This window comes from Cavia porcellus, unplaced genomic scaffold (genome assembly GCF_034190915.1).
Source record: "Cavia porcellus strain 051 isolate PalLab524CR breed Dunkin Hartley unplaced genomic scaffold, mCavPor4.1 scaffold_16, whole genome shotgun sequence".
In the NCBI taxonomy this organism is placed as follows: Eukaryota; Metazoa; Chordata; class Mammalia; order Rodentia; family Caviidae; genus Cavia; species Cavia porcellus.
Genome location: NW_026947499.1, coordinates 5,366,815 through 5,375,440, shown reverse-complemented (window position 1 = coordinate 5,375,440; position 8,626 = coordinate 5,366,815). Strand labels below are relative to the sequence as shown.

Below are 8,626 nucleotides of genomic sequence, written 5' to 3'. Positions count from 1 at the left end.
GCTATGGTACCTGGAGCCAGAGAAGTCATCTCTCCAAAGTTAACACACAAAGCTGAGCATAAAAGACAGTGAGAATTAGGCCAGGGGAGGGAAGCCAACATGTGTCTGTAGGCAGAGGGGACAGAATGTGGGTCACCTCTTTGGGTGATCCACTCTTCCCGTGGTTTCTGCAGCATTTCCTGTGACTCATTAACTTAGTTAGTTTTTACTCGTCACTGAGACAAAATACCCACTGCCCAAAGTTAGGAAAGGAAAGGTTTATTTCTTACAGCTTCTGGAGGTTTCAGCCATATTCAGTTGGCTACAAGGCAGGGTGGCATGGCTGGGTCATAGGTCATGGTGGCTGCAAACAGCAAGGAGGAAACAGGCAAAAGAGAGCAAGACACAACTTGTTCCTGCTATTACATCCTGGCTCCACCCCTAGGCCAGAGTAGCACTCACACCCCCAATACAAGCCCTAGACAATGAACCAATCACAAATGCATAATGCAAATGCATGAGGCCTGAGGGCCACCAACATAAACCATGATGCTCATCTACCCCTTCCCATACTTGCACTTTCTTAGGTGTGCATTCGGGTGTCTGAAGGTCTTTCACCACAGCCACTGGGTGCAAAATATCCTCACAATACCTGCTTCCCCTCCACAGTAGGAATTCTTTGCCCACTGTCTTGAATGGACTCAGTGCAGAAGTGACTGCTTACCAAACACTGGAGAGCAGAAGTGGAGATGGTTACTCGCTTCTCTTCTGTTTACTGTCAGCTGATTGGAATCAGCCGAATTAGAGGAACAGACAGCAAGATCCCATTTCTTAATGATGGGGCACAAACAGGGAGGGTTAGAAGATATTTAGGTAGTAGATGTCTAGGGGCTCTTCGAGCAGGATCAAAACCTTGATGTACATAGACTGCAGTGCAGATCTGAGAGGAGAATAAGACACTCCAGAGAGGAGATGTAGGGAAGCTGAGAGGGCTGACGAGGAGCCCGTGCCCACAGGCAGACCAATGACAGGGTTTGGCTGCAGAAATCCAAGCAGAAGTTTGCTGAGAGAACCATAGTGTGAAATAGGTCCTCCTTGGAATATTATTCTAATGCAGATGCTTTCACACTACAAAATCTTGTGTGTCATGATAAGCATAGCAGATGCTGGATAAATGTTTGCTATGTAGTTACACAAATGAGGCAGAATCACAAGAAATGGGGTTTGGTGTTTTGCCAGGGCCAAAGTGCAGTTTTCCTGGCTCACCAGGCAGTCTTGTTGCCAAGTTCCTTAGCAGACCCAGCAACCTGTCAGTCAGTGTTGTGACATCACGGTGGGCAAAAGAACTTTATTTCTGCAGTGCGTCGAAAATTTATGTGAGGACTGTTCACAAGTTCTGAAGTTACGCTGGTGCTGAAGTGTGCAGGTGGCCCACTTGCAAAACATTTCTTTCTGTTTGTGTAACTTTAACTGTTGGATTCTATATGGAAAACAGCTCACAATCCATTCCCACCCACACAGTTTTATTGTAAGGAACTGAAGAGTGTCATTATTTTATACCAAAGTTTCTACTGCTGGAAATCTTCCCAGTGGCCACTCTTTGGCTGTCTGTGGTATAGTGTGTATGTGTCCAGGACCTGAGTGGAGTCTGTGGGTTATTCTGACTTAATAAGCAAATGAGTATTGGTTCTCAGAGCTCATACATGCCTAGAAATTGAGCAATCATTCTCCCTGCATGTGATCTACTCTGACCTCTTCCCACCTGTCCATTCAAATAGAGGCTAAATGAGAGGCTAAACAACATTTTGAAAAACATTGATTAGTAGTTTCCAAAGGTCTTAGAACTTACAGGATACATCCAGGAACACATCCTGTGGAGGGGCCAGAGAGAGGGAAGAGTGCAGGCCCCACAACAAGGTAGTCATGGTTCACTGAGTTTCTCAGGATATGGAGCAGCGTTCACGCGGTACTTTCATCACCGTATTCGTGACTCTTTCCAAAGTTTCCACCCAAAGAATCACCCTCATTTTCTAAAAAGCAACCAATAAAATAAAAACCACCTTACGGGGCTGGGGATTTAGTTCAGTGGCATAAGCGCCTGCCTTGCAATCAGGCAGTCGTGATTTCGGTCCCTGGTACCAATAAAAAAATGAAAAAGATGCCAAAAAAAAAAAAAAAACACCACCTTACACATTTGCACAATTGTCTAATACTACTGACATCATTTTATCTTGATAATGGGAGAGATGGACACTGAGGAATGTGAGACTGAATGAATGTATGCTGAAGTGGGAAGGTTTGAAAGAGGATGACGATACTGCAAGTCTTCCCTTTCCAGATCTTTCTGTTTTGACTTCCTGTTGAGGTTCTGTTTTTCTGGTGCTTTACTAGTGAATTTTGATAAAGAATGGGTAGAAACGTGGAGGGAATCAGCCTGCTATTTCTCTTTTCTGCAGTGGTGAGATACAGCTCTGGCTGTGCATCACATTCTCTGCATCTGAGGTGGGGAGAATAGCTGCCAGGATCTCACAGGGGACGCAGTAAGAACATTGTCTGGTGGGCTTCGACCCGAAACCAAACAGCAAGGATGGATATGTGAGCTTTCTGTCTGAAGGAACCCTTTGTGTGGATAAATCTGTATATATATGAAAAAAGGAAAAAAGACCATTACCATCTGAGGTTGAATTTGAATTCTTGCATAGGCCTTAGACAAACTTTCAAGAGTGCAAGAAGTCTTCACCAAGTGACAGCTGGTATATGCTATCCAGAATCTGTTAATAACTCACCATTAGCTGGTTCCAGAGGTGGTGCTGAAACTGGTCATCTGGATGATACAATGGTGATGCAGTGCAAAGGATTCCTGGTATGGTTATTCGTTGCCATTCACCACTGTTGGTTGTGAGAGAATCAGAGGTTAGTTCATTTTCTATTGCTGTAACACTACATCTGAGGCTGGGGAATTCACAAAGAACAGAAAGTTTGCTTGCTCACACTTTTGAAGACATGAGGGCAGATCCCTGGTATGTTTGGCTGTAGTGAAGGCTTCCAGCCTCCATCACAATATGCTGAGCAGCATCACGGTACGAGCACATGAGTGAGGAGACATCACACAGTGAGAAGGAAGCAAGAGGTGCTCAGGGCCAGGTCTGCTGCCAGGGAACAGAGCAGGCCTGCCCCAAGGAGGTGTACTCATCCCTCCTGGGGACAACAGTAACTCCATCACCTAATCAGGGTCCACCAGGTCCCACCTCTAGGGGGTTCTGCCCTCTCTCAGTGGTGCCAACAAGAGGACTCATTCCCTTGGGGAACCTTGGAGGAAACCGTGGAGCCACTTCTACATGGCACCGGCTCCATCTCACATGTCTGTGACTCAGTCATATGCAGAGGATCAGAGGAACAATGCACAGTGGTGGTCTTGGGCCATGTGTATGCTGGTGCATCTACTTGAAGGATTATTTCCTTCTGTTCTCCAGGACCTTTGACTTTTAGGTTTTTTTTAAAGGTTGGCTTCTATTTGGCCAAAACTACACAGTATAACAGGAACATAAGAAACCGGTTCCAAACTCATGGGAGCACAACAATGAGCCTGGTATTTATGATTTTGAGGTTGTTATGCTTGCGTATGTCTGAAACAAGTCACTGTAACAGAGGCATGTAAAAATGAAACAATGGTCGGTACACCTTCCTCATTTTTAATAAATGGAGAAGGCAAACCATATGGGTCTGGGCTTGGTTTCTTCACCCTATCAGAGCTGGAGCTCAAACTCCAATATTTCTCTTCCTCTAGCTTCATGTGCCATTCACTTTCTTTACAGGGACCTCCTTCACATGCCTTTCAACAGACTCACAGCCAGACCACAGGCTATTTAAAAAACAAGTTTTCATCTTGAAAAACAAATTTTCCTCTTGAAAAACAAACAAATAAAACCCCTCAAAACAACCCTGATATTTTATATTGTCTATATAATTTAATTGAAAATAACATTGCATTCTAAAAACATTGGCAGTGTGTCCATTTTTGTTTATACTGAGCCTTTTTTTGCACTGTCTATTGATCAAACATTACATCTTGCAGTTGTGTGGTGAAAGAGTTGGAGGTTCTACTGTAGAACTATGATCATGGTAGAGGTGGTTTTTGATCATGACATTTATTATACAGATTATACACACATCTACCAGATTTGACTGGGCTGGTTGATTATGGAAACTTCCCTCCTTATTATGATGACAGCTCCTCCCAGGGAAGATCCAAAGAAAAGCCACTCACAAAACCAGGACAATGGAAGGAGACTTATCAGGCCACCAGGCAGTTGACAAGACACCAAAATCTGTAAAGACCTGTGTTTCGGGCCTCTTCTGCCCAGTCAGTGAGCCCATGCTGAAATCTCCTGTGCCCTGGTCTGTGCTGGGTACTACAGAGACCTAGTCCTCAAATCTTGAAACACCTTGGTCCAGTAAAAGATCAGAGTTTATGACCACTGGTCATATGAAGAGTAGAAGAAGAAGCATCTGATTGAATAGCTGAGCGGTTAGCAGGCTGAAAACAGGAAGTAGTGTAGGCAAAACTTACCAACAGAATGGAACTAGGATGATGTAAGATGGCAAAGGTAGGAAGGCCCCAGGGCAGGCAGTGAGTGTGTGTGTGTGTGTGTGTGTGTGTGTGTGTGTGTGTGTGTGTGTGTGTGCATACCTGTGGGCGACAGTGAGAGTGTTCCAGCTCGAACAAGGCTAAGTGCAAATAGATATGTAAGGAGTAAATACATAGGTGATGGAATGCACTGTTATGTTTTTTCGAGGCATATGAGGCGATCAATTTCTCAAAAACTGTTCTCAGTTAGTGGACTTTTGTCTTTCACTCTGTTTTACCCCATCTATCTCAGGCAGACACTTCTCAAATAAAGCAAGTTAGAAACCTGCAGGTCCAAACGGTTCACAAACAAGTAAAGGAAATTGATAGCCTTAGGAACAGCTTCCTCTTAGCAGACCTAGCAAAGCCCCAAAGTGAGATTTCATTGGCTGACATACTTGCCCTTCATGCTTTCCCCATGAGGCGGATGCACCGATTGGTCTAGGCTTGAGTCAGGTAACTTCCCCGTGTCTGGGGTTAAAGTCAGTCTTGAAAAAACCGAATGCAATGAGGTGTGAATCACTGGAATGGGAGAAAGGAAAGTAACTCCATAAAATAAATGAAGTTCTGATACTGAAAGGAGGACGGATTATGGGAAGGCCCAAAACGGAACACGAATTTAGAATCACACAAAAGTAAATAAAGCACAGATTTCTATGGTACTATGTGATATGACGCTCTCCAGGGGTGACCTGCGGTGAGATTCCTCCTGAGAGGCAGCAGAGTGTGTGCCTGTGCCAGCCTGAGGGTGAACCAGAGAGCATGAACTGGAGACAGGCAAGTAGCTCTATACTCTGTGGCTGTGTGTCTGGTTCTCTGCTGTTTTATCTGTAAGGAAAATAAAGTACTGAAGCACTTACCAAAGCAATGCTGCATCCTTAGGAGGGAACAGTAGCTTGGCTCAGGAAAGCTTATTTTATTGCTCACCCATTGTTTTTACAAAGCTGTTGTCAATGGACAGAAGAAGGTGCAGATAAGTGCATGGTTGTTATTCATATAACAATTGAAAGATTCTTTAAAAATACTTATAAATCAGATATACAATTTTAAGTTCTAAGGACCTATTCACACTTGAAAAGAAAAAAACAATGACCAGCGACTCCTGAGATCTGCGCTATGTTGGAATTTAGGGTTCTGGGAAACCAAGAAACCAGCTTGGCTCCCTGGTAAGTGGCTGTGGTGTGGCAGGCTGTGGCTGCCCCAGGGGGAGAACCACCAGCAACTTCTGAGATCTACGCTATATTGGAACTTAGGGCACCAGGAAATCAAGTAATCAGCTCGCCCCCCTGGTAAATGGCTGTGGCTTGACAAGCTGTGGCCACTCTTGGGTAAGAACCACTAGCGACTCCTGATATGCATGCCATGTTAGATCTTAGTGTGCTGGAAAATCAAGTAACCAGCTCGCCTCCCTGCTAAGTGTTAGTGAGCCTGCCAGCACACGGGCTGAGAATCAAACATCCCACCCCCCCCCTTAGCAAATGGGAGATAGAGATGTGAGCATCCCTTGGGAGGTTGGCCATGTACAATACAGCAAATAAGAGGGATTTTCTTCTACCATATCTTTGAAGGCAAATATTTTTACCACTGTTTTGCTTGATTCTGATTACCAAATTCTTGATTCTTGGTGTGTGTTTGCAAGAAAGAGCTGCATTCATCTAGGGGACCTGACACATGTGTTTGTTCTTGAACCGTGGTCACTTTTACCTCCCCTTTTCCATCTCCCCTCCCAAACCTCCACAAACTCTATCTCCCTGTTCTCTATTACATATCTTTTATTTTGTTCTTTAAATTATTTCAAAATCATAACTAAACTTTTTGACAAAAAAAACCAAATAGATAGACAAACACATAGATACAGACAGACAGATATTATGTCTTTCAAGGGCTGGACCTCTTTGGTGTACATCATACTATAATGAAGCCTTAAAGAATTAAAATGAATACAATGTAGAAGACACATGAATGTGGGTAAATCCCTTCTTGATGGATGAGCCTCTCCTTTACCCTTTCCTTTCCCCAGGTTGACTCTCTGGGTGGCTGGAGCTGGCTGTTTCTCAGTGGATCCCTGGAGGCTGATCCCTGTACTTTGCTGGGGCTTCCAGCACAATAACCACCTGAATGCCTTGGAATGGCCCTCGGTACCCAGAAGAGCCTGCACTTTGCATGTGAGTCATGTTTGGAAAATGACTCTGTGGCAGCCGAATGAAGCCAAGAACCCAGGTCCTTGTTACTGCAGATGACCTTGGGAATGGTGATGGATTTGAATACATATCCATATTAGAGCACACATTTCCCTCATTTAAAAGCAGCCACAGTCTTAAAGTACAACAATCTTCCTATGTGACCAAGTCCGTCTCACAAGACTGCTCCCCCCGAAACATGCACCATACAGAAATGTGAGAGGAAACTTGGAGAAGTGTGAATAAGGTGGAGAATGGGAGGATTCCCATTCTGGTATTGTGTAATGGTTATGCACACTACCACCCCTGGAGAAGACCACTGTGGATCCCTTTTTATTTCTTACAAGTATACATGGATTCTTAGTTATCTCTGGAAGTTTGTTTTGGTCTTGTTTTTTGAAGAATGCACACTGGTCTGGACCATCCCTAATGGATACCAGACTTGATTAGAAGCATCAGGTCAAGAAGAGAGGAACTCACCTGAGAACAGTGAGTGAGAATCACCTGTGCACATCAGTGTGAAATTCATTCCTTGGTAAAATAACTCAGTGAAGAGAAATCTACACTTCGAGCCACAGATGAGCAAATGGCTGCAGTGTAGACAATAAGGTGTTGCTAGAACAAAACTCCAGCTCTGTTAAACCAGCAGCAGCTTTTTGGCTGGAGCAGATGGCCGTGAGTGTCCTCTGTAGTCCTCCCCACATGGACAGCCCTTCTCCCTACTGATAATTGTCTCTAACTGCAGGTCGAGGTCCTGCCAGCTGGTGAGCCCACATGCAGAGCTCCCCATCACATGCAGAGCACACATGTGATCCAACCCAGTCATCTTCTCAGCAGGAGTGTGTCTGCCCCTAATATACTTTAGTCAACAGGAGATGTCCCCTGTGGGTAACAGTTTGGGACTATTTGTTTTGCTCCAGGCATTAGAGGTGGGCCCTGTCCTCACCTCCCAGTGTCACTGTCTCACCAATCCTGTGAGATGGCTGAGGACATCCAGGCAGAGTGCTTATTACCTACTCCATGACAGAATTCCCCAGGAGCAGTTCTGGGCTTGGTGCACTGGCTGCACGACCTCAGAGCAGAGTGAATCACAACTGTGTTTTGCCGGCCTTGTTCACACGGGGCTTTCTAGGCTGCCACCTGCTGGTACCAAGCCTTTCCCCCTTCATACCATGTGCTAAGCCAGCACAGCCTGCAGTATGAAAAAGGTTGCATCTCAAGGGCAAGTGACAGTCATGGGCAGAGAAAGGGGAGCAAGCAGTGTTTTTCTGTGCCAGCCCCACTGCAGGCTGCAGAATGGGCATTCACCAGGCCAGCAGAAGTGCTGGGCTGATGCAGAGCATATCCCAGCACTCCTATCACTGAGTCACATCCCCACCGCTGTGCTGAGCCATATTTAGCCTCAGTGCACACTTAATGCCCCTAGACTGAGTTTAAGCCGTGTCCTTTCCATTATGGAGGTCACCGTCAGCAGGTGAGATGTCAGGACACTGCAGGTCCCTAAGGCACCTCTGATAGAGCCCGATTAGCTCTGGCCTCACTCATCCCACCACTCATGTATGACTCCCAGCTCCTTCTCAGGTTAATGAAGGTGTAGGAGCTTGACTTCCCCAGCAGCGTTTCCCCATGATTTGAGCTTTCTCACCCAATACTGAGTCAAATTTATGAAGTGCAAACTACAGACCCATCTGAAACTTCTGTGCTTTTGCTTTTATCTTTCACTGTGATGTGGTATTTGGATAACAGCAGGATCTAACCAGTTTGTTTCCCTCTTAAGGAACAAACTGTATAATTTCTAGTGTGCAAGAAGATTTGGGAACCTGTCTGTATTTCTACTCCC

At 45.1% G+C, this 8,626-nt stretch overlaps 1 long non-coding RNA gene across 1 annotated transcript; it reads right to left on the bottom strand.

Annotated features, from left to right (window-relative positions):
* Nucleotides 1–242: 242 nt before the first annotated feature.
* On the bottom strand, nucleotides 243–6,071 carry LOC134470605 (uncharacterized). The gene is made up of 4 exons (XR_010039570.1): nucleotides 5,005–6,071; nucleotides 2,766–3,044; nucleotides 1,829–2,009; nucleotides 243–343 (listed from the first exon to the last, which is right to left on the bottom strand). It is a non-coding gene; the product is annotated as an uncharacterized LOC134470605 (long non-coding RNA).
* Between the last annotated feature and the right edge of the window lie 2,555 nt (nucleotides 6,072–8,626).